We start from the raw sequence: 25,244 nt of genomic DNA on the forward strand, positions 1-25,244 counted from the left end.
CATAAAGGAATGAATAAACAAGTGGGACCTCATCAAAATAAGAAGCTTCTGCACAGCAAAAGAAAACATCAGCAAAATGAAAAGGGAGCCAACCATATGGGAAAATATATTCGCTAATGATACATCAGATAGAGGTTTGATCTCCAAGATATATAAAGAACTCACTCAACTCCACTCCAAGAAGACAAACGATCCAATCAAAAAATGGGCAAAGGACCTGGGCAGACACTTTTCCAAGGAGGAGATACAGAGGGCCCAGAGGCATTTGAACGGATGCTCAGCATCATTAGCCATCAGAGAAATGCAGATCAAAACCACCATGAGGAACCAGCTCACTCCGGTCAGAATGGCCATCATAAACAGATCCACAAACAACAGGTACTGGCGAGGCTGTGGAGAAAAGGGAACCCTAGTCCACTGTTGGTGGGAATGCAGACTGGTGCAGCCACTATGGAAAGCAGTGTGGAATTTCCTCAAAAAGCTGAAAATGCAACTGCCTTTTGATGCAGGTATTCCCCTGCTGGGACTATACCCTGAGAACACCAAAACGCCAATACAAAAGAACCTATGCACCCCAATGTTCATAGCAGCACAATTTACAATAGCCAAGTGTTGGAAGCAACCTAAATGCCCATCAGTAGATGATTGGATCAAAAAATCATGGTACATATATACAATGCAATACTATGCAGCAGAAAGAAAAAAAGAACTACTAAACTTGGCGACAGCATGGATGGAACTGGAGAGCATTATGCTAAGCGAAATAAGCCAGGGGGCGAAAGACAAATACCATATAATCTCACCTATAAGCGGAACCTAACCAACAATGCAAAGATGCAAGGAAAATAAGACCAGCAACACTGAAAGGAAAAGAAATCAACAGAGATGAGAGGGAAGGAGAGAGGCGGGGTGGGGACAAGGAAGGGAAGGGGAAAGTGAAGGAACATATAGCAAGGACTCATGGACAAAACCAAAGGGGAAGAGCTGAGGGAGGGAAGGAGAGAGGGGGCAAGGGAAAGTGGTGGGGGGTTGTCAGAGACAAATGTATTTGAAAAAATAAATTAAAGTAAAATTTTTAAAAAAAAAGTACCTTGGTAAAAACAATCATGAATTTAAAAATTCTTATTTGATATAGTATTAGATGAAATTCCATGTGCATTATACTAAAAATCATCAATTTAGAATGCTATTAAATTAAGAATGTTTTAAAACAAACTGAGAACATTGGTTTGGTATGTCTTATGTTTTGCAAAATAACATGTTGCTTAGCTATTATTCTTTTTTTGAAGGGTTTGACTTGAGCATTTTGTCTGATTTCAATGTATTTGAAAGAATTTGGAATGTGTATGTACATTATACCTCTCGCTTTTCTCATATGGACATTTTCTCATATGTTGGATATTGCATATATTAAAATGCCTTCATAACTAACCTGTTTGTATTGTGATTGAAGATTAATACTCTGTTATCTCATTGCTGATTTGTACGATATCTCCCAGGACACTGCTACACTTGTATTTGATAGTAATTAAGGGAACTGATTCTCATTTCTGCGTGCTTATGCTGGATCTACTTTTTTTGAGTTGTATCACATTAGGAAATTTATTTAGACCCCTGGGCCTCGGTTTTCTCACATGGGTAAACAGGAAAATAACAGTGCTTCCATCATTGTTTTTGTGAGGATTAAACTATTGACCATACCTAGTGGATTTAGAATAGTGATTGGCACGCGATAAGTATGAGAATATAATTTTGTTTACTTGATTGTTCTTTCTCTCTCTTTTTGGTTAATGTAGCTAAAGTTTTGACCATTCATTTATCTTTTCAAAAAAACTGCTATTAGTTTCATTGACTTTTTTGTTTGTTTTTTATTCTCAATTTATTTTATTTCCACTCTGGTCTTTGTTATAGCCACCCTTCTAGTAACTGTGGCTTTAGTTTGCTCTGCTTTTCCCAGTTCCTTGTGATGCTTGGTTAAATCATTTAAGATATTCATTTTTTTTTGTAATGTTAGCATGTGTCACTATAGACGTTCCTCTTAGAACTGCTTTTGCTGCATCCCATAAGTTTTTCTATGTTTTATTTCAATTGCATTTGTTTCAAGATATGTTTTGCTTTCTCTTTTGATTTCTTCTTTGCCCCACTAGTTGTCCAGTGGCTTATGTTTAATCTCCATTATTTGTAAATTTTCCAATTTTATTTTTGTAACTGATTTTTACTTTCAGAACTTTATGAACAAAAAGATGTCTGATAGGGCTTAAATTTTCTTAAACTAATAAAAAAAATTAAGCTGAAGGGGGGACGTTATGAAGTGGAGCCATTGAACGAAAGGAAGAAAGGAGTCATGGACACAGACAACAGTGTGGTGATTGGGAGGAAGGGACTATAAGGTGATTAAATGAGAATGGACAAAATACAATAAAATTTCATTTAGAAAGTTTTTTTTCTTAAACTTAATAAAACTTTTTGTGTGTGTGTGTGGACTAATATATGATCTATCCTGGAAACTATTCCATGTGAACTTGATAAGAACATGCATTCTGACATTGTTTGATGAAATGTTCTGTAAATAACTGTTAAATCTATAGTTAAAATCTAATGTTTCCTTATTAATCTTTTTGTCTGGCTAATCTATCCATTATTAACAGTGGGACAGTGAAGTCCCTTACTAATATTTTATTGTCATCTATTCTTCCCTGCAATTCTGTTAATACTTCCTTTATATATTTAGGTGTTCTGTAGTTGGGTGTTATTTGTTTTATTAAAATGTATAGTATTATATATATTTTCCTGAAATTATATAGTATTTTTCCCTTTCATTGATTTATTGAGTGACACCGGTCAACAAAATTATACAGGTTTCAAGCGCACAATTACACAACACATCATTTGTACACTGTATCATGTGCTCACCGCCCAAGTCACATACCCTCCCATCAGCCTTCACCCCCCGACAGCCCCCTCCACCATACACAACCCTCTTCCCTGGCAGCCGCCACGCTGTTGTCCATGTCCATGAGTTTCTTTTTTTCTTTTTCAACAACGTACTATGGGTCAACTTCAGCGCTACTTAACGCAAGGTATTGAGGAGTTACATAGGTAAATATTTTCTGAATGTACTATTAGTAAATGCTTTTTCACATTTAATGAGAAGCAGCATCATATTAAATTCAAACTGACTGAATATAGTATATTTGCCAGAACTCTGTGCATGTATAAAAAAGCCAAGAAATGCCATTTTGTGTGTTCAATTATGAAAAATGTGAATTAATTTTCTATTTTGAAGGACACCTTTTTTCTATCTGTTTTACTAGGAGAGAGTTAACTTTAGGAAAAAGTTATTTTTGCCAATTATTCCATAAAGCATTCTTCTTTACAGTTTTTATGTTTTAGAGCCATTTATTATATATTTAAAATAGGATAATAAATATTACTTGAATAGCTTTTACTCATATAGACTTGAGCAAAGACAGTAGAACATAAATGTCTATTAAATGATGTCAGTTTAAGTAGATTAACACAGTATCTTCTTATATCAAAAAGATCATTGAATTTCAAAAGTAATATTTTATGTTTTAAAACTAATTCCTTTTGCTAAATAGCACATGCTTGCCTACACTGAGTTTATATTTTTATCATGTATTTCATAATTTTGTCAGAATTTCATAGTTAATATGAAAAATTTTATAGCATGCGCTGGTATATTTGTGTAACTATGTAGTTATTAGACAAATACCAACTGCTATCTTTATTCATGTTATTTTAATTGTGATATTTTTGAATTGTTGGTATGAGTTATAATAACTTAGTTAAAACTGGGCATTCTTTAAAATAGTTACAACTAACACAGCCATTTCACAGTATATTAACTCAATCTTGTGAAACAGAGTTTGCTGCCTCATATATTTCAGTTAATATAATTAATGTTGATACACTCACAAAAGATCTGCTTTCCATTCCCTTACAACATATTCTCTACAAGAATATTTGATTTGCATTTTTATGGGATGTTTGGATTTATACTATGATCCTTTGGTTAAGATAAGAAATGAGTATAATATTATAGAATCTTATTATGGTGAGGAAAGATATTTAGTCTCTACATTCCATAAATGTAGCCCGAAGTCATAAGACACGTGAAGTTCAATAGTTCAGTAATAATTCTCCTGAGAAGAAAATAAACTTTTCTGTTTTATTATGAGGCCCTTATATAGATCTACTGGGTTGGCCAAAATGTTTGTTTAGTTTTTTTCTGTAGGATGTCTGTACTAGTGCATAGTTGTCTTAAACTTCATTTGAAACAATTTCAATAGATTGTATTGTGACAGCTATCATTTATGCATATTAGTGTGCGTTTAAAAAGAACTTACCAAAATTGTTTAATTTTTGCGCAGCCATTTTAGCATTTAAGATGGAAGAAAATACGCAACATTTTCAGTGTATTGTTCTTTATTATTTTAAGAAAGATAAAAGTGCAACTGAAATGCAAAGAAAAGATTTCTGCAGTATATGGAGAAGGTGCTATGAATGATCAAACATGTCAAAAGTGGTTTGCAAAGTTTCTTGGTACTGCTGACATTTTGGCCAAATAATTCTTTGCTATGGGGCCGTCTTATGCATTGGAAGATATTTAGCCCCTGGCCTCTGCCCACTGGAAGCCAACAGCAGGAGATAGCCGACATACTCAAAATATCCAAATAATAAAGTTATTGGTGAAAATGAAAAATGTGTCTCTTAAGAAAAAAATACAGATATTTTGGCCAACCCAAAAAAGCTTAAAGAGATTTTTTTCACTATGGTACTCATGAGTTAACTTATGCCACTTCATCATGTTGAAGGTAAATTTAGATCAAACAGGTATATAATATTTCCTGTTTAAGATATGCCTTAAAATATTATTAATACAACTGTAATTTTTTTTGCACATTTGTTTATTAACTTTATTGTTTGTGAGGAGAAAACCATTATAAAACAATTAGTTATCATTCAATATCCACATTCTTTTAGGATAGAACAAATCCAACTCTGACATTTGAGTGATATCCAAGGCAAGAATATTAGAAACATCACGTAAGGGAAATTAGCATTATGGTCAAAAGGTTTCTGATTTAGGTAAGGTTGTTTTCTTTTTCATATATTTCTTATCTTAACAAAGGGTAGGCCAGAATTATAATAACCTCTCAACCTGTTTCTTATACCATGGCCTGAAAAAATGCTATTTATTTGAAAAAATAACTATTCATTACAAATACCCTTAAACAAAACACTGAACTTTACTTAATTTAATTATATTATTTTGATATATGTATACTTTAAATATGTTCTTCTCTAATTACTATTTTAATAATTATTATGCTACTACAATTGACATAAAGATAATTTGAAGAATACCTTTCTCTTTAATTCAATGTTCACTTCATTTTTAACAATATACCCACTTAAGACAGGATCTATGTTCATTGATGGATAAGACCATTTCATTTTTATGCAGTGTTGCAAGGGTTTTTAGCAATGATAGGAAATCTATAATTAAAAAATTAAAATGCTTAAGAATCTTGAAAGTGTTACATATATATGATTTAAGTAAATGTGGTTTCCACATATCACATTCTAAACACAAATATCAAAACTTTATCATTTTAAAAAAGCTAAGAAAAGATATTTACTCAGAATTGCTGAAACAAATTAGGAAGATAAAAAGAGTTGTTTGAGCTCCACATTCTCAAAGGATAGAGGAGTTGATATAGCTGACCTCTCTGTTTCTTTATATAACATAAGATGTCATCGATATATAAATAAAAGCCTTTTTATAAAAAAGTAATTAAATGTGACAAATACCTTTTTATGAGCATAGCTTTTGTTCAGGGATTTGTAACCTCAGTGCCTGGAACAAAGATATTGTTAATTTAACAAAGATATTTTTTAAATAAATTAATGATGGGTGAATAAATTAACAAGTTATTAAAGAGTATATATTGATTCTTATATATGAATTCATAATTTTGTTTCAATAAGTTGAAAGAAGAAATATGTCTAAATTATAGAATAGAATTTTTACATGAATTATTCCTAATAGACAATTAAAAAAGTATACTAAAGAAAAAGATTTATGCTCTTTCCAAAATTTGGAATTAATTCATAACCTTTCTCTTTTAGTTTTTAAGATTGTATATGGGCCAGATGTTCATGATAGGAATTGATAAAGGATATAGTCATAAGTTATAGTTTAATTCATATACTAAACAAATGTTTTTTGTTGCTTTTAATGTCTAATGGATTCTGTGGTAAACACAGGGGATATAGCTGTTAATAAGACAAGCTGTGTTTTTGTCCTCATGAAGACATTTTTGTCCAGTGCCTATCATTTACTTATAGGTGGCATCTTAGCTTTACACAAAGAAACAATAGTCAAATGTAGCCACTACTTTATTGTTTGAGAATATGGAACTCAACTACTACCCTCTTTATCTTCCTGATTTGTCTCAGCAATTCTGGATAAAGGATATTCTTTTCGTAGCTTCGTTCCTGAGAGGAATGAAGACTACCTCTATGTGATTACAATCTGATACTACCTTTACTTAGACAAAGTGAACTGGGACTCACAGAACAAAAGGAAACAACAAAAAGATAAATAAACTGGAAATTTATATTGCGGGCAAAGAATTATTTCTTTAGAAACAACTCATCCACTCCTACATGGAAAAATACATATTAATAAATTTAAAACATATAAACACCATTTGGACTCTAAATTTAGCAATAAGCTGAATGCTTCAATGTGCAGGCCCTATTTAATGCTGGCAAAGACCCAGTCCCTTTCTTCCACAGACAGCAGTGGCCATTGCTCATAATGATCTTCGATGCAGGTGCTTATACGTTTCTGTCATTAGTGTAAAGGGCCTTCTAATTCACGTCAGGCGATAAAAATGAAAGTATAAATGTCGATTCCAATACCACCAGATTCCTTCAAAAAACAACAACAACAACAACAACACTTGTGTTATCTCAGTAGGGGATGATTCCACGTAGTTCTGTCCGTTCACTTCATTCATTCTCTTCAGTCAAGGAGACCCCGTCTCTGAAACAGCAGTAGCTGAAATAAGGTGGGCTTTCCTGAAAGCCAATGGCTGGGTAATTTTATTTACTTCTTTACACCTAGTCTGACTTTCCGAGCATAAGTGAAGACGATAAACACTTAGAGCAAGTAAATTATACCGTTTGCTTTCCTGATGGGGAGTGTCCTCAGCATCTCTGCAGAACTTATCTCACCTGCCTATTGACAAAGTCATGCTTTCAAGGCACTCTTTCTACCAGGCTTATACTTAGAAGCTGACTCCACAATTTTAAAACTTTCATCTAAAAGAATAGGTGTTTTTAGAATTCACTATTTGAGCATTTAGAACTCAGTTTGTGTGGCTGCCAAACTTGGACATGACGGTATTTCACAAATGAAGGATATTTTGCGCTTGAGTATACGTGCCGATGGCATTGAACTGATCCCAAAGGGGATTGTATATTTCCCATGGGTAATAAGGCAGAAAAAAGTTCTTACATATGTGTGAAATTATTATTCCCTCACATTTTAAAGTGTAGTTGGCTATGTAAAATAAAATCACAATTTTTTTTAGGCCGCAGGGAAAATTACAACAGAAAAGAAGCAGACTGTTTTCTATGTTGGTTGTCTTTCACAGAAGCATAGATGATGGCATGGAATTTGAAGTCTTTTGAAATAAAAGTGATATTACACATGTCCATTGCCAGGGCGGCTATACCTGCAGCCTCTTTGTAGAGTCCCTCTCTTTTTCCAAGCTCTGACTTCAAATCCAGACTTAAATCGTTTACCCATATATCACTTGATTTTGCTCCATCTGGCCAAAGTAGATTAGGTTTAGCTAAGTACCTCACTCAAAGCAGTCCATTTAAAACTAATTGATAAAATATGAAAAAGCCAGGGATGAACTTACTTTTTCCAAAGGAATAAAGGAATTGAGAAACTGAGACAATCTGATCATAGTAAATGCTGTATCTTAAAGCATGCATACTGTCAGAGGGAGGCATGAACAGACATGAACAAGCCACACTATAACTATACTCAGGTAAGGGTGTACAGAAGCTATGGGGCAGCAAGAATTATAAGGGAGAAAGAGATAAAAACTAGAAGAAAAAGGCCTTTAACTGGTAAGATAAAAAGACCCTAAGCATGTAAACATACACACCCCCAATACAGAAGTTTCTCACAAGGAAATAAAGTGTCCTTCAATCAAAATAACCAAAAGTTTCTGAAACCTGCATGGTCATACAGATCATGTTTCTAACACACAAAAAAAGGTAATATAAAACAGAAAACAGGAGAAAGACATTTCTGTATAGTAAATGCCACATACATGCCAATTTTTTTGAACATTTAAATTCCTTAATCCTTTGCTGAAATATTTTCATTCTTTTATTTAGCTCATATGTTGAGCACTCTTATGTGACAGCCATTTATTGAGCATCTACTATGTTTTCAATATTTGGAAATGTAACTTCCTACCATTATGGAGAAGATTTTTAAGGGTGGATGTTGCATAATAAATAATAAACCTATTCAACACATAAAGTAGGTAGTCCATATCTTAGTTTCAGTTCTCTGGGGCACAGCCTCTAATATGGAAAATCAGCTGCAGAAAGTTTAGTTGGGTGTTCCCTTGGGCTCCTCATCCAGGAGGAGGAAAGCAGAATTGGGCAACAGAGGAGCTGAACTGCACCAAGGTCTTACAAAGGGTCTCACAGGTGCTTTGGGGCTTGAATGTCTCTTGAGCATTGTTCTACCTTGAAGCAGGCACTCAAGCTTTTATTTCCTTACTCGATCCATGACCCACCATAGAATGTGGGCTCCCTTCTGGGCTGAAGGATGATCTGGAGCAAGAATATTCTCTTCAGCTCAGGACTATTTCTGGAAAAGAACTCATCAGGGGGCTATCGAAGCTGAAGAACTCGGGGGATGAGTGCCTCAAGGGGATCTGGGCACCACACCATAAAATCCAATACAGTGTATTGCAACCTAAGTGCTGTGAAGTCGTTGTGGGTAGGGGAAATCCAGGTTATTAAGAGGTTATTTGAAATTTAAATACAGAAAGCAGTAAGTGATGTTTGAGCAAAGAGTTGAATTATGCGAGAGTGTTAGATGGGGTGCTAGGTGGAGGGAGTTTTATGCAGAAGGGACAGACAGAGCAAATACACACCTGGCATGTGCAAGCAATGACAAGCCAATTTGGCTGGAGTAGATGAAGGCTGCTATTAAGAGATGACGTTAAAGAGGAAATTGAGGGCATTGTTTTGGGATGTAGATCATGGAAAAATATTGGCTGTAATAGCAATTTAAACTGAAATAGAAACATTGTAGGCTTTTGAGCAGAAGAGTGAAATGGTTTAACCTATTGTAATAGCATCACTTTTCCTGTAGTATTGAGAATTAAATGGATGGGGAGAAGGTAAAAAGTAACTAAAGACCTGTTAGGATGATAAAAATTGGTGATAACTGATGGTGAGAGTGAGTATGAGTTGATGGTGCCTTAAACTAGATCTCTACCTTTGAGGTTAGAAAGAAGTGGTCAAATTACATATATATTTTGCAGTATAGGTAATGATATTTATTTTAGTATTTGTGAGCAAAGAAAAAAGAAAAACATCAAGGTTGACTCCAAGATTCTCAACCCGATCAACTGGAAAGATGTAATTATCATTAACTGAGACAGACAAGGCTGGGAGTGCTAAGGTTATTTATAGGAGAATGGGATGGAGATGGGGTTGATCATCCTGTAGATGGTATTTTCAACTGTCAGACTGAGAGAATTCACCAAGGAATTATGGAAAAATACATGAAAGAGAAGGAGAGAGAGAGAGTGTGTGTGTGTAGAAAAAGAGCCTAAAGAGTGATCAATGAAAAATACTGTCTCCCAATTTAAAAATGTCTCAGAAACTTGAAAATAACAGTTTAAGAATAATCAAGTGGTCTTAAATCCTTTTCTGGTTGACCATATCACCTTATTCTTTTCATGAGCTTTTATTCTTAGAGACAATGGGAACCTGCGATATATAGATTTAGAAGCCCCATGTATAATGCACTCTTCTTTAAGAAAAAAAAAATCATGTACTAGTGGTAAACTCATTCATACACTAAATGTATTTCTCCCCATCCCACCCCCAAAACAGTATCTTACTTAGTGTGTCTCCTTTAAAATTATTCTCTTCTCCATGGTAATTTTTAAAGATTTTAAAAATTGGAGCTCCTCATAGATGATAGGAAACGTCTGTGTTGGGGTCGGGGGTAGAGCCGGGGGAAATGGTACATGTATCCAAGTAACACATTCAAAGAGATACTGTTGATATCCTGTGAAGGTCATCAGGCAAGAGATATGAGCTTTATATATGATCAGCTCAGTAGACTATTCTAGGTTTGGATAATAATAAATCCCTTCCCTAATAACCAAAATAATGAATTTTGTGAGGGCTCTAGAATTAAAGAATCATACATTCTCAGTACAGGAGTATAGACACCCATGTTGTTATTCATATATCTTTTATTTAACATAAATAAACCTTATGATAATTGGAACACTGAACAATTACTCCTGGCTGCACCCAAACTGCATTCTATGGATTTTATTGTGTCATATCTTTTGGAACCCTTCTTTTTTTTTATTCCAACATCGATACCTATAGTGTAGTGTTCACCTTAAGACTGAATTGTAGAAATAACATCATTTAGCCTTTGATGGACACTGCATGCCTCCTGTTGCACTGGCCACCTCTCAAAAACTCAGGCATGGACTTTTGGACAAAAGTGCTTCATAATTTAATTTGTTTTAACCTGGAAAATTGTATTTATGTGTATGATCGACAGAAATGTTCTCCTTGTTAATGGCCTACCTAACTGGAAAACCAGGAGTAAGAGCTGATTGCGGCCACAACACACCAAAGAGCTCACATGGTACCGGGGATCCCTCCTCAGCCCGCTTACTTGTGTTTCCCCCTGGACAGGATCTTGTGTCTTACCCTATATATTCTCTGTCGGAAACATCAATCATGTCCACATTTTCTACACCTAGGATAAATAATTATTTCTGAAGCTGTTGATTATTCCTAAACCTAGTTCTCCAATCCTAATTATATTTGATTCATACCTATCTCCATGCATTCTTTGTTTCATCTGCAGTTGTGTGTCTCATAGGCTTCATATGATCATTCTCCTCTCTGCAAACCTGTTCTGTATATATCCTGTTTTAGAGACTTGCACAACTACATGTCTAGTTGTTTGAGTCATAAACTTGTAGTTCATTTCAGTCACAGTCCTTTTATTTATTTATTTATTTGTTTAATTTATTTAACTATTGTTCAAATACATTTGTCTCCATTTTCCCACCACCACTTTCCCCGGCCCTCTTCCCCCATGCCCTCCCTCAATCCTTTCCCACTTTGGCTTTGTCCATGGGTCCTTTAAACATGTTCCTTGACTTGACCCTTTCCTTCCCTTTCCCCAACCCCTCCCCCCACCTTGATTCTGTTGGTTTGTCTTTCATTGTTGCTGGTTATATTTTCCTTTATTGTTTGTTTTGTTGATTAGGTTCCACTTATAGGTGAGATCATATGGTATTTGTCTTTCACCCCCTGGCTTATTTCACTTAGCATAATGCTCTCCGGTTCCATCCATGCTGTTGCAAATGGTGGTAGTTCTTTCTTTCTTTTTGCTGTATAGTATTCCATTGTGTAAATGTACCATAGTTTTTTGATCCACTCATTTATTGATGGGCACTTAGGTTGCTTCCAGCACTTGGCTCTTGTAAATTGTGCTGCTATGAACATTGGGATGCATAGGTTTTTTGAACGGGTATTTTGGCGTTCTTAGGGTATAATCCTAGCAGTGGAATCACTGGGTCAAAAGGCAGTTCCATTTTCAGCTTTTTGAGGAAATTCCACACTGCTTTCCACAGTGGCTGCACCAGTCTGCATTCCCACCAACAGTGCCCTAGGGTTCCCTTTTCTCCACAGCCTCGCTTGAACCCATTGTTTATTGATCTGTTTATGATGGCCATTCTGACCTGTGTGAAGTGGTGCCTCATTGTGGTTTTAATTTGCATTTCTCTGATGGCTAATGATGCTGAGCATCCTTTCAAATATCTCTGGGCCCTCTGTATCTCTTCCTCGGAGAGGTGTCTGTTCAGGTCTTTTGCCTATTTTTTAATTGGATTGTTTGTCTCCTTGGAGTTCTTAATATATTTTGTGAGTTCTTTATATATTTTGTTCTTGTGAGTTCTTTATATATTTTGGAGGTCGAACCTCTGTCAGAGATATCATTGGCAAATATATTTTCCCATACGGTTGGTTCCCTTTTCATTTTGCTGATGTTTTCTTTAGCCGTGCAGAAGCTTCTTATTTTGATGAGGTCCCACTTGTTTATTCTTTCCTTTATATCCCTTGCTTTAGGGGACATATCTGTGAAAATGTTGCTGCGTGGGATATCTAAGTTTCCTGCCTATGTTCTCCTCTAGGACTTTTATGGTGATGCGACTTATATTTAAGTCTTTTATCCTTCTTGAGTACATTTTTGTGTATGGTGTCAGTTGGTTGTCAAATTTCCATGTTTTGCATGTAGATGTCCAGCTCTCCCAACACCATTTATTGAAGATGAATAGACAAATTTCTAGATAACATAACCTTCCAACACTGAATGAAGTCACAGTCCTATAAGTTATTTTATTAGTAAAATATTTAAATATTTTAAATAAATAAAATGAACCTTTAAAAAACACTTCAGAATTACTGTTCTAATTTTTCCTGAGACATAGTATCTTAATTTTAACATAGTAAAATCATAATTCAAGGTATTAATTATATATACCTTGAATTATGTAGAATATGTAGAAAAATCTTAGGAAAAATTACAATGGTAGAAATACTGTAGAAGAACTATCACACAATTGACCCTATTATCATCAGAATTGCATTGAAGAATGTCCACATACCACTAAGCTCTTTAACTGTATTGTAGAAAAAAATAATAAGAATGCATGAGTATTTCAGAGTTGAAGCTTTCAGCAGCATACCACATAACCTTCATTAAAACACTGAGTTATGCCTTAAGCCCCATACAAGAAAACAATTGTATTCCCTATTGTATAAAAAATGATTTTTACCTTCCTGTAATGAATTATAAGTCACACTTGCCACAGTTAATAGAAGATGTGTAATACATTTTGACCATATCTTTCTTTTCTGGATAATAAGCAAGTACGGTAAAGTGAAAGTGAGTTTTTATTGCAAAACTCTGTTGCCTTTTTCTGGCTCAAGCTCTTTTAAAATTATATAGATCACTATAAATTGCAAGAGAGTGAGCTCTAGAGAGCAAGAACCGTGTCTGTGATACTGCCACCAAAAAAAGGAAAACACAGGCATGGTTCCAAAGAGCTAAATGCCAGACTGTGTCCTGACATTCACAGGTTAAAAATAAGACTGCCTTGGTTGGGATCAGTAATTATTTTGTGTTATTTTTGGTTACTAAGAAACTGTCATTATTCTGCTTAACTGACATTACAGTCATACTTGACCTGACTATGGCTAAGCATCACCCTTCTTATTGACCTTAGGAGAAAAATATAGTAATCTGAAGCAGCTTGAAGTATTTTATCATGTGTCTGCAAAAATTGTTACCCTCTGTCAAATTAAGCAACATTTGAATTATAAGATATTTGCCTCATAAAAGTTGATAAATATGTTTAAAGATTCATTTAAAGCACCAAATGTACCTATTTACTTTTCAAGAATGCAATGTGAACTAGAACATGTGTAAATCAATGAGTTATTACCCTCTCCTTACACAGGATGATTAGAGTAGTCTGTTCAGAAATGCGGGGCATGTGTACGGTTGGTAGAACTGCCACTAATATGCTGCCTCTTTGTTATGGTGTGTGCGCTCTTCAGGTTGCAGTGGACGTCAGTGTCACAGCTATTTAGTGTTAGCATGAAGAGAGGAAAAGAGCTGTGAAACAGAGTAACCATTTAGGATGAAAGAAACAAAATAATAAATGTTAAGGAAAAAATGCAATAGAAACCCTTATAAGGAAAAGATCCACATGCAGCAACTTTCCCAGCGGTAAAACTGATACCTGCCATCGGGGTTAGAGTCTGGTTACCTTTGCATCCATGAATAAGAAATTATATGCCACTATTTTTTAATTAATCAACTTTACTCATTATTTATTTACTTCCTATTATGATAGGGAGGGATTTGGCTTATACTCCAAACTCACTTTTTCTCAATTTCACAGATTTAATCATTGTCACTGTTTTTTGTCTTTTCTCAGTTTTGTTTTTAATGAACATAATTCAGTGAATATAATGAAATGTATTTATCTCATTCCTAATGTTTTGACAGTGTCTCTTCTCTTGATGTCTTGTAATTTAAGCATGTCAGTACTGACTTTCTATCCAAATCTGTTCTGTTTTCTGCTCATTTTTAGTAAGCTTGCAAACTATAGCTTTCCTATTAAAACATCAAGATTGATAACATTTCCATGTTTCCTGGTTCAATTAAAATTTCATACATGGTTTATAGGGGTATAAATAAAATCCATTCAGCTCTGTCAGTATGACTATAAAAATATCACATGGAAGCCCAGACCAACGTGGCTCAGTTGGTTGGGTGTTGTTCCACAAACTGAAAAGTTGCAGGTTTGATTCCCTCAGGGCACATGCCTGGGTTGCAAATTTTGTCCCAGGCTAGGGTGTGTATGAGAGCAACCAACTGATGTTTCTTTTTTACATCAATATTTCTCTCCCTCTCTTTCTCCCTCCCCTTCCCCTCTAAAAAAAAAAATAATAAAAAAATCACAGGAAACCAAAAAGTAGAAACGCTGCTCAAAGGAGATTGTTCTTAGGCTAACATTGAATGTGTTGTTATTTTGTATAGCAGTCATCACATATTCTAAAATGTGCTATATTTTAGCATTTCTTGAATTTTTGTATGTGAATCATTTATTTTTTTTGCAAGGCTCTTTGGTAGTTCTTAGAGGTTCTTATTCTTTTACTGTCTTTTTTGAGACTCCAGGGCAACTTTAACAGTCATTAGCTCTTTGATGCCCTGATTTCCAGCAGGCATTTTAGGAACTCTTTGCTCCATGGTATTTTGTCACTGCCTTTTAGCTATCTTTATCATTTTATTTTATCATTTTTTCTTTATGATAGTCTATCTGTCACTCAGTAAATATATGTAGTTGATAATTATCAACTCATAGTATAGCTACAATGAAATAATAAATACAGTTTTCAGCAATGCTTTGAGTACTTCCCACATCAAGTACTATCAAATAAACTACATAAATTATATTTTCATTAAAACAATATGAATGCCTTGCATGGAAAATGCAGATATTATAGACAATATTTTATTTTTTTATTTTTATGTTTTCAAAGATTTTATTTATTTATTTATTTATTTATTTATTTATTTATTTTTAATAAATAAGGGGGAGAAAGAGAGGGAGAGAAACCTCAATGTGTGGTTTCCTCTCAGGTGGCCCCTACTGGAAACCTGGCCCACAACCCAGTCATGTGCCCTGACTGTGAATTGAACGGGCAACACTTTAGTTCTCAGGCCAGCTCTCAATCCATTGAGTCACACCAGCCAAGGAAGACAATATTTTATTTTGAAATCAATTTTGCTTCTGAAATTTTGTCCTAGTGGTAACCATGTTGTATTTGAAAGGAACTGATGAAAAAGAAAACTAAATATCCACAAATATAATAAAGAACTTGCAAGAGCATAAACATGTCATCATTTATATAGAGGGGATTCTAAGTATTTTATGACAGTAAGTCAGGAGTTTTATTTATTATTTAACTTTTATGGACTGACAAACACTAAGGACTGGAATGTATAATTCTGTATATTTCTTATCAACTAATCACCTATGAGTAACTAGGAAAATTTCTATAAAAAGAAGAGTCAAATGAAGTTCAGATAGTCATTTCATTTCTGCTTGAGAATTCTTTCCAAGTTACTTTACAAACACAATCTGTAACTCAGATTCCACTTTTAAAAATATGGGTGTAATAATACCTATACTTTTAGCTTATATTGGATTCTAACTATGATAAGACTTACACATGATCAAGTAAATGGCAATGTGTAGTAGGAACTCAAAATTTATGTCAGATACTGTTATTACCTAAGAGGGTAGTGCCTCTCTTCTACCACCATACCAGACACTTTTAAACCTAGGTAATTAATGAGGCAGCATCCCTCAGACTCATTTTATGATATACTAATTCACGTGTAAGCATTTTCAGTGCATCAGGAGAGAAAGTATTAATTCATTTGACTGGTGCCTTCTTCAGCAAATAACATATTGAAAATATAGCACAGTTTCAAATGCTAAAAAGAATATAGATTCATACCTTTCTGTTTAGTTTTGTTGCATTCAATTATTTTAGCTCACTTAAACATATTGAATACAATTTAATAAAACTTCCAGTTAAAATTTCTCAATAATGATTAAAAAACTTTAAAATTATATGAAATTAATTAATATTAGTAAAAACTATGTTATTCACATGTAAGCTCTTACTGTCCACAGTGTCGAAACATGTTTCATGAATAATGCATTTAAATCACTTAATACTGCAAGGGACCCTGGAACAAAGTTTTCTTAAATATTCTAGTTAGTTTTACATAGCTATTGCCCTAAAATGCACATAATGATTTCTAAAGCTAAAAGAAATAATATAGTACCATAGCTTGTTCAAAGTATATCAAATACTTAATAGAATACTTAGGAAGCCATTTAAATCTAATTAGAACTATATGTGGAAATGGGACTTTTCACATCTGTAAGGTTGACAGTAAATATTTATTTTCTGAGTGATATTTGCTAGTTCTCTGCTTCCTAATTGCTTTTCTGTATTGAGTAGCAGACTCAAAATCAGTTTGAAGAGATTGCACTTTTCAAACATTAATAATAGACTATCTAAAAGCAAACATTTGCTCACTTGAGTGCTAAGGTTCTATTTTAAATTACTTTGGATTTGAGTTAATAAAACTGCAAACCTTTGTTTCCAACATGTTGCAGTTAACTATTGCAATTTAAAAGCATAATATTTCTCTCACCTCTTCCAAGGATTCCCGATCTTTCAACTATAGTTATTTTTTATTTTTGTATATAAAAATGGAAATATTGCTAAGGTGCTTTAAAGTTTAAATAATAATTTTACATGTATCATCCAATGGCTATTTAGCATTTCCTATGTAAAACATGCATTTATACTGATTTATTTTACCTTTAGGATTTTAGGAATCTATCTGAAAATTTTTAACACAAAATCTACCAGCATACACACATGTCCATATATGCCTTTTACCATTTGGTTTGTTTCATTGGTTGAACATAATTCTATCTATCAACTTTTGGGCGTAGTTGCTTTTATAGCTTTGCTTGTTTGGCATATTATTTTCATAAACATACAGACATGCTGTCATATCTACCAATTTAAAGCAATATATTTTCATATCCCACTCCACCTTGGGCTCCATTTTCCTCCTACTCTTCCTCATAACAAAATTCTTTGACAGAGTTTTTCCTCATGGCCATCTCTCATTCTGTTCTACTGCTTTTTGAACAAACAGCCCTTGTGTATTCTTTTCCAGAAATATACCAAAACTGCTCTTCAGATTCACTGGTCAAGTCCTCATCATTACCATCTTTACTATTAAAGACATTTGGCATATGAGTTGTTTCCTCATCCTTTACTTTTTTTGCTTGTCCTCTGGGACAGTCTCTTCTTGCATCATTGTCTAATTCTCTCACTGTCTTTTACATCTTCTTGAAATTCATCTTTATAAAAGCTTGGGGCTCAAATACACAAGGATATTTATCTCTGACCCAAACACCTTTTCTGGGCTCATACACACCAATCATCTTAGATATCACCACTGGGAAATCAAAGTTAGTACATCCAAAACTGAATTATTTACTGCACCCATGCCTGACAGGCTTTTTCCCAAGTGTTCCTCATCTCAGTAAGTGCAGTAGATTTATAACACTATAGATTGAGAATAATATTGAAAAATTATGTTAAGAACATTTATTGTAATAGGTGGGGTAATTTTGATAAAGAGAACTCCATTTTTTTCCAGTTACTAAAGCCAAAAAATATGGTGTCATTATGAACTTCTGTATTTCTTTCAACCTTCACATTAATCTATCAATAAGTCTCATTTGCTTTATCTTCAAAATATTTTCAGATTGACTGCTTCTTAATATCACCACAGCTATCCTCTAAGTTCAAGTTACTATAATTTCTACCCAAGACTTTTAAAATAGCATATTAGCCTTTCTACTCTTTCCATTCTCTCTCTTAACTGGTCTACAATCACATAGTAGCCAGAGAAATCTTTTAAAAACTGAATTAAATTATATCCCTTCCTTGTTCAGGACCATCAAAATCCTTCTTATTGTACACACTAAATTCAATGTCCTTAAATGGTTACAGTGGCCTACAACCTGCCTTCCACCTTGTATTCCCAGAGCTCAGGATATCCTACCTCAGCCATTCTGACTTCCATAATTTTCCATTGAGATACTAAGGAAGGCTGTACCTCAGGGCCTAAATTCTCTGTTCATTCTGGTTTCATTGTTCTTTATCACACAGCTGGCTCCTTTGCTTTTTATAGCTTCTCTGTACAAATATCTTCTTCTCAGCTGAGATGATCTTGGTAACTCTACCTAAAAAACACCATTCTTAGCTAGATCTCTTAATTTCTCTTTCTTATTTTTTTCTTTAGTTTCTTCATAATATCTACAGGATTATATGTTTCTTTAAGACATATGAATATATGTGTGTATACTGTATATGTGTATATGTGTAAATAGACATTTGGGTTTTGTTCATCTTATAGTAGAAAATTAGCTATCTGCTATTAGAGACCATCTTACTAATTATCTGTTAAATTAATTATAACACTGTAATTTTTGTGATTCTATCTAGAGAGAAATTAGAGAAAGGGAAACTTGTGTACAGGTCACATGGAAAAACTATTTGGCAATTGCCAATGCTGCAAAATATTTTTAAGTTTGAGGTATTGAAGCTTCTTGAATTATGGCATTATATTTAAACATAACTCAAGGTTAGGTTAGACAGGAAGTAACTTAATGTCTTTCTAAAGATATGGTATTTACTTACAGGAACCTTTGATGTTATTAGAACAGATAAATTAAGAAGTTCCCACTATGAAATAAATCAGTCATCTAGATGTGTATAAGCATAATGAAGTCTAGATATTAAATAATCTTCAGTAACAAATGCTTTAAATTTCCTATTTTTGCATGGTCTTAACTTCCTTTATATGTGAAGTGACCATATCTTGGAAAAAGGACCTTTTTTTGACCTGCAATGCAACCTTGTCATAATCATTACTGTGCACTTGAATTCAGAATGTACAAATTCATCAAGGTAAATTTGTGGTCTTCCCTAAGAATTATTCACTGTCACCTTTCTCATGTCTGCTCTTTCTGGTGAAACCTGTATGGGACGCTTGATGGACACCAATGACCATGACTTGAAAAGCACTGAAAATCCCAATAACCAAAATCACCTGCTCCAGGACCAGCCAGGGATGGTACTTTGAACAATCGGCAGACATGTTGTGACTCTTTTAGTTTTAGCAAAGTATTTTATAACAGTTCTTTTTAAAATGGTTATAAAATCTTATCATGATAATATAAATTAACCATTCTGCTAAATAAGACAATGACAGCACATAGAAAAAGAACAATATTGACATATGATATTAAGAAAGTTTATAGCAGGGGATGGACTAACTCTGATAGAAAAAATCTGGACAGTCCCCACTAGGATTATGTGTAACCACTGAACTCTTGGGGAGATTAATAAGATGGAAGGATATTTGGAATAAAAAAAATTAATCAAATATTAAAACTTTACATATATCATTTTTTATAAAACAGGTAATATCTGGAGCTTATTATAAAAATAGAGGAGAACACTCATATAGTGCATTAATTTATCAATATCTACACATGGCTTTGAGAGGGCAGGGTGAGGTAGAAAGGGATGGAGGAGAAGGAAGTAGACCTGGAAGGGAGCTAGGTAAGTTGGAGTGTGGGATCAGATGCTCTGACATGAGTTTTGGCTCTCCACATTTTTACTGCTTATATGAATCCAGCTAACTGACTTACCTTTTTTAAAAATACTTTTCCTCTTCTGGTAAACAGGGATAATACTATATACCACACTCAAGTGATTGCTATGTGGGTAAATGATATAAAACATTAATGATATAGAGAATATCACTGGTGTTGGCTAGGACAGAGAAAGGAATTTCAAAAAGATTCAGTGAATGTAAGGTGTTCTCTTTGTCATCATTATTTGGCAGCTTACCTTCTTAATTGTTTTATCTATAGAATTAGACTTATTTATCTTTGTTGAAGGATTTCAGGGTACTAGAACTGACTTGGCTAAAACAAAAGCTCTACAGTTAACATTTACTATTAATAAATATTTAGGCTTTATGAAAGGTCAGACAGGGTCAACATCTGACATCACCAGAGGTAGATTCAGAAAGAAAAAAACAGCGGTCTCTTACCATAGAAGATCCAGAAAGAAAAAATCAGCAGTCTCCTACCATAGAAGTTCACACCACAAAGTCAGGAAATCAAGACAGATCAACTGAAGAAGCAGAAGCAAAAAAGAAGAGTCTCACAAATAAAGGGAAGACAAAAAAAAAACCCTAATTTAATGGCAAAGAGGAATTCCCAGAAAGAAAACTAAATGAAATAGAGGCAAGTAAACTATCAGATATTGAGTTCCAAACAATGGTTCTAAGGAAGCTCAATGAGCTCAGTGAGCTCAGAGAGAATTACCAAAAACTACAGGGAAACTACAAGGTATTTATGACAAACTATATTAGCATTAAAAAGGACACAGAAACTATCAATAAGAGATAAGAGGAAATGAAGAATACAATTTTTGAATTGAAGAACACATAGAAGGAATGAAAAGCAGGCTAGATGAAGCAGAGGAACGAATCAGCAGGGGGAAGAAATAAAAAGCTCTCAGAAAGATCAAGAAAAGGAAAAAAAGACTCAGAAAGAATGAAGAGGCATTTAGGGAAATGCAGGACAACCTGGAATATAATAATATCCATATAATAGGGATACCAGGTGGAGAAGAAGAGAAGCATGGGATAGAGAACCTGTTTGAAAAAGTCATGATGGAAAATTTCCATAATTGGAGGAGAGAAACAGGCACACAAGTCCAGGAAACACAGAGGGTCCCATTCAAGAGGAACCCAATGAGGCCCACCCCAAGACACATCATCATTAAAATGGCAAATATCAAAGATAGAGAATCCTAAAGGCAGCAAGGGAAAAACAGGTAGTAACATATAATGGAGCCCTGGTATGGCTAGCAGTTGACTTCTCAACAGAAACACTACAAGCCAGAAGGGAATGGCAAGAAATATTCCAAGTCATGAAAAGCAAAGGTCTTCAACCAAGACTGCTCTACCCAGCAAGGCTCTCAATTAAAATGGAAGGTGAAATAAGGAGTTTCCCAGGAAAAAAGTAAGGCTAAAAGAATACACTTCCACCAAAGCAACATTGCAAGATATGCTAAAAGGACTGCTTTAAGAAGATAAAGAAAAAGAATCGATGAAGGCCAGTTCCTTTCACAGTCACCAATACTTGATATTACCAATATTTTTAATACTTATTAATCTGATTGTGACAATGATATGTTAATTGTTCCTTTATTATTTGTTGAAACTAAACCTGTTTTTGTATATTTCTTGCCTATTTCTATTATTTTTAAAAAGCATTAAATGACTTTTTGGTATGATTCAATTTTTTGATTAAATGTTTGTAGAACTTTTTCCCTAAATAAAACAATTAACCCTTTTTAAGATGTGTTGCAAATACTTTCCTATTCTATTTCTTGTCTTTTAACTTTTTAAATACGTATCTTAAATGTTTAATATGGTCATATTTTCAATATTTTACTTTATAGCTTCTGGGTTTGAATATTTTACTTCAGGGTGATAAAAATATTAGTTTGTAGTTTCTACTGAAACTCCTTAGATTTTACATATTGATTTTTAACTCACTTGAATATATTTTTGTATAATGTATGAAATAGGGCTGTATATTTGTTTTATTTCAAGTAATAATGGTCCATGCACCTTATTTTTCCCATTGATTTGAAATATCAATTTAATCATATGTTACATTGTTAGATATATACATTTGTTTCTAGAATGCTCTTTTTATTTCATTAATCTACTTGATTATTTCTGTGCTGGTGTCATGTTGTTTTAATCGCTGAAACTTTATAATGGATTTAAATTTTGTAATATTTTATAGTGGATTTTGACATTTAAAAAATAAATGAATAAATAAAATCTGCATTGAAAGAAAGAAAGAAAGAAAGAAAGAAAGAAAGAAAGAAAGAAAGAAAGAAAGAAAGAAACTCCTACCTTTTGTGACAACATGGATGGAACTGGAGAATATTATGCTAAGTGAAATAAGCCAGTGAGTGAAAAACATAGCCATATGATCTCACCCATAAGTGGAATATATTCAACAAAATAAACTAATGAACAAAATAAAGCACAGGCATGGAAACATGGATCAGAATGAAAGTCACCAGAGAGGATTGGGAAGAAGGTCAATGGTGGAAAGAAGGGGAAGGTTCTAGACAAAGAACATGTATGAACGATCCATGGACATGGACAACAGTGTAGGAATTGACTGCGGGTGTCGGGGGGTGGGGTGGGATGGGTGGAGGAGGGCAAAGGGGAAAAATTGAGACAACTATAATAGAATAAACAAGATTTAAAAATAAAAATTAAATTAAATTAAAAAAAATAAATACTTAGGCTTTATGAATCTATTGTATTCACAGGTGTTTTTGCAACATTTTCAGATCAAACGCTTAGGTCATTGAGCACAAGTATACATACATGTGACATTAAGAACCTCCTCCATGATCCGTGTGCTTCCCTCACTCCAGCTAAAGATAATCTCTAGAATTTGAAATGATCCTATTCCAGATTCCTGCTTTTTATGACTTGCAAAACTGCCTGTCTTATTTATGATGACATATCTATTGAAATATCCAAAAACCTCAATTTTAAACAGACTCTTTATCTCACGTAAAATTGGTACAGAGTTCATCAGGCCGAGGGGATAAGGTATTCCAAGTGTCATGCACCAGGTTCCCACTCTCAACACATGGCTTGTACATCTGGGCTGAGGAATTTAGAAGTTACAGATCAACAGTATTTGATAGGGTTCTAGCCACCTCTTCTAGCCAAACCAAAGGAGAATGGTTTAAGAAGGGACACCACACTCTCTGATGCAGGACAGCTGCTGCATACTGCATATACTATTTACAATTAAAAATCATTGCTCAGGAATGTTCTTTTGGCTATACCCAGTTTGAAGGGAGCATGGACAATATCTGTATTCTTAGAGCCCATCTATTTAGCTAATAAAAAAAGAATAAAAGAAAAAAACAGTGGGCATGACTATAGGGAGATGATAAGCAATCTGACAATCTCTGCCATATACCCTTTTTATTAAAAAATCTGTCTAAACAAATTAATTTTCCTTAATGTTAGGCAAAGTTCCAGGATTTGGCAAATTAGTCAATTTCTGAACATTTCAGATGAAAAGACACTTGATTTTATTACATTTGCTTCCTGCAAAAATTATAGAAAAGAAAAAAGACATAATATAGTTTTGAGCTACAGGGATAGAGACATAAATCCAAAGGAAGGTTTTCTTCTGACTCAGCCTGAGAGTTTTCAAGGCAAGGATAACAATATCTTCACCATAATATAATGTCAAGAAGATTATTTGTAATTTTAGAAAGGGTTAACGAGTAACTGTAATGCCTAAATGCTTTATTTCTCTTTGGTTAAACTAATCTTCTCAATTCTGTTTTTGCATAATTAGCATATGAGAACTAAATACATGGATGAACAGTGTATAATTAGGTCAGTCACACTTACAATGTCTACAGGAGGTGAAAAAGAGATACATAACTATTCATATCTATTATAATTATTCACAGGGTGTATCTTAATAAAGAACCTTCCCCAACTCACCTTTTATTTTTACTCCTATAATAATTTCTATCAATTCTCCTCCAAATATTGAATTGCATCTAAATAGGCTTTTAATGTGATACTGTGTTGTTGATTTTTCTTAAACAATGAGACAGAATCTTAGGTTACAAAAATAGAAATGATTGTAAAAGTATGCAGTCAGCAAACATGCATTTATTAATATATTTATTAACTAATTATTATATACAAGGAACTGTAGTCAATATATCACTCCTTTCACTTGCTAACTGACATTTGTTCAAATTTGGTGTCTCTTATAAGTTTTAGGGCATTGGAAAAATGGCATAAATAAATAATACATTTTGATCTAAAATATTTTTTATCATGCTGGATTAGAGGAAGGAAAGTTAGCTGTCCTTCTCTTTTCTTTCCTCATATGAAACGGTACAGCATGGATTTCTATGACCAGATTGCAGAATTCAAGACATTACCATTAAGAGATTTCAAGTAGTTTATGGGTAAATTGACTTTTGAAGCAAGGCCTGAGAACACAGCTACATATTTCACATCATCACTATGGAGCCATTAGTCTCTGGCTTCTGCACAATCCATTTACAAATGGTGTCTTATAATACTACAAGCAGAGCATGAGGGAAGTTTGTACACTTAGTACGCAGCACAGCCGTGCCATGTTCAATGTCATGTTCTAGTCTCCATTCCCTCCCCACCCTCTATGTCCTGATGTGAGACCATCGTAGTAGGAGAAAGAGAGCTATTGTATCATCCCTTCAAATAGAGTTTTCAAAAATTTCCACAGAGGTAAAGAAATTAGAATTAAACTAAATGAAGGCAAAAGGAATAAGGAAGAAAGTCGCTGGAAAAAAGACAAAAGAGAAAAATCGCTACCATGAGGAAGGGCAGGTACAGACCATGCTGGGCATGTGTCAGTAGTTCTCAACCAGACAGAACCTCACTCCCCAGTGAACTTGGTAATGTCTGCACAGTGCTGATTGTCGTGACTGAGGGGGTCTGGTGGCATCTAGTGAAAAAAGGCCGGAGGTACTGCTAAATATCCCAGAATGAACAGAGCACCTTCTCACATCAAAGAATTTATAAATCTAAA

The 25,244-nt window shown here is 34.0% G+C and overlaps 1 protein-coding gene across 4 annotated transcripts in view; it reads left to right on the forward strand.

The window, feature by feature from the left end:
• CDH18 (cadherin 18) overlaps positions 1–25,244 on the forward strand; it is an 822,825-nt gene that overhangs the window by 369,859 nt on the left and 427,722 nt on the right. The window lies entirely within an intron of this gene.

The sequence above is a fragment of the Pteronotus mesoamericanus genome, unplaced genomic scaffold, assembly GCF_021234165.1.
Source record: "Pteronotus mesoamericanus isolate MK-2021 breed Mesoamerican mustached bat unplaced genomic scaffold, CSHL_Meso_final contig_50, whole genome shotgun sequence".
Classification (NCBI taxonomy): Eukaryota; Metazoa; Chordata; class Mammalia; order Chiroptera; family Mormoopidae; genus Pteronotus; species Pteronotus mesoamericanus.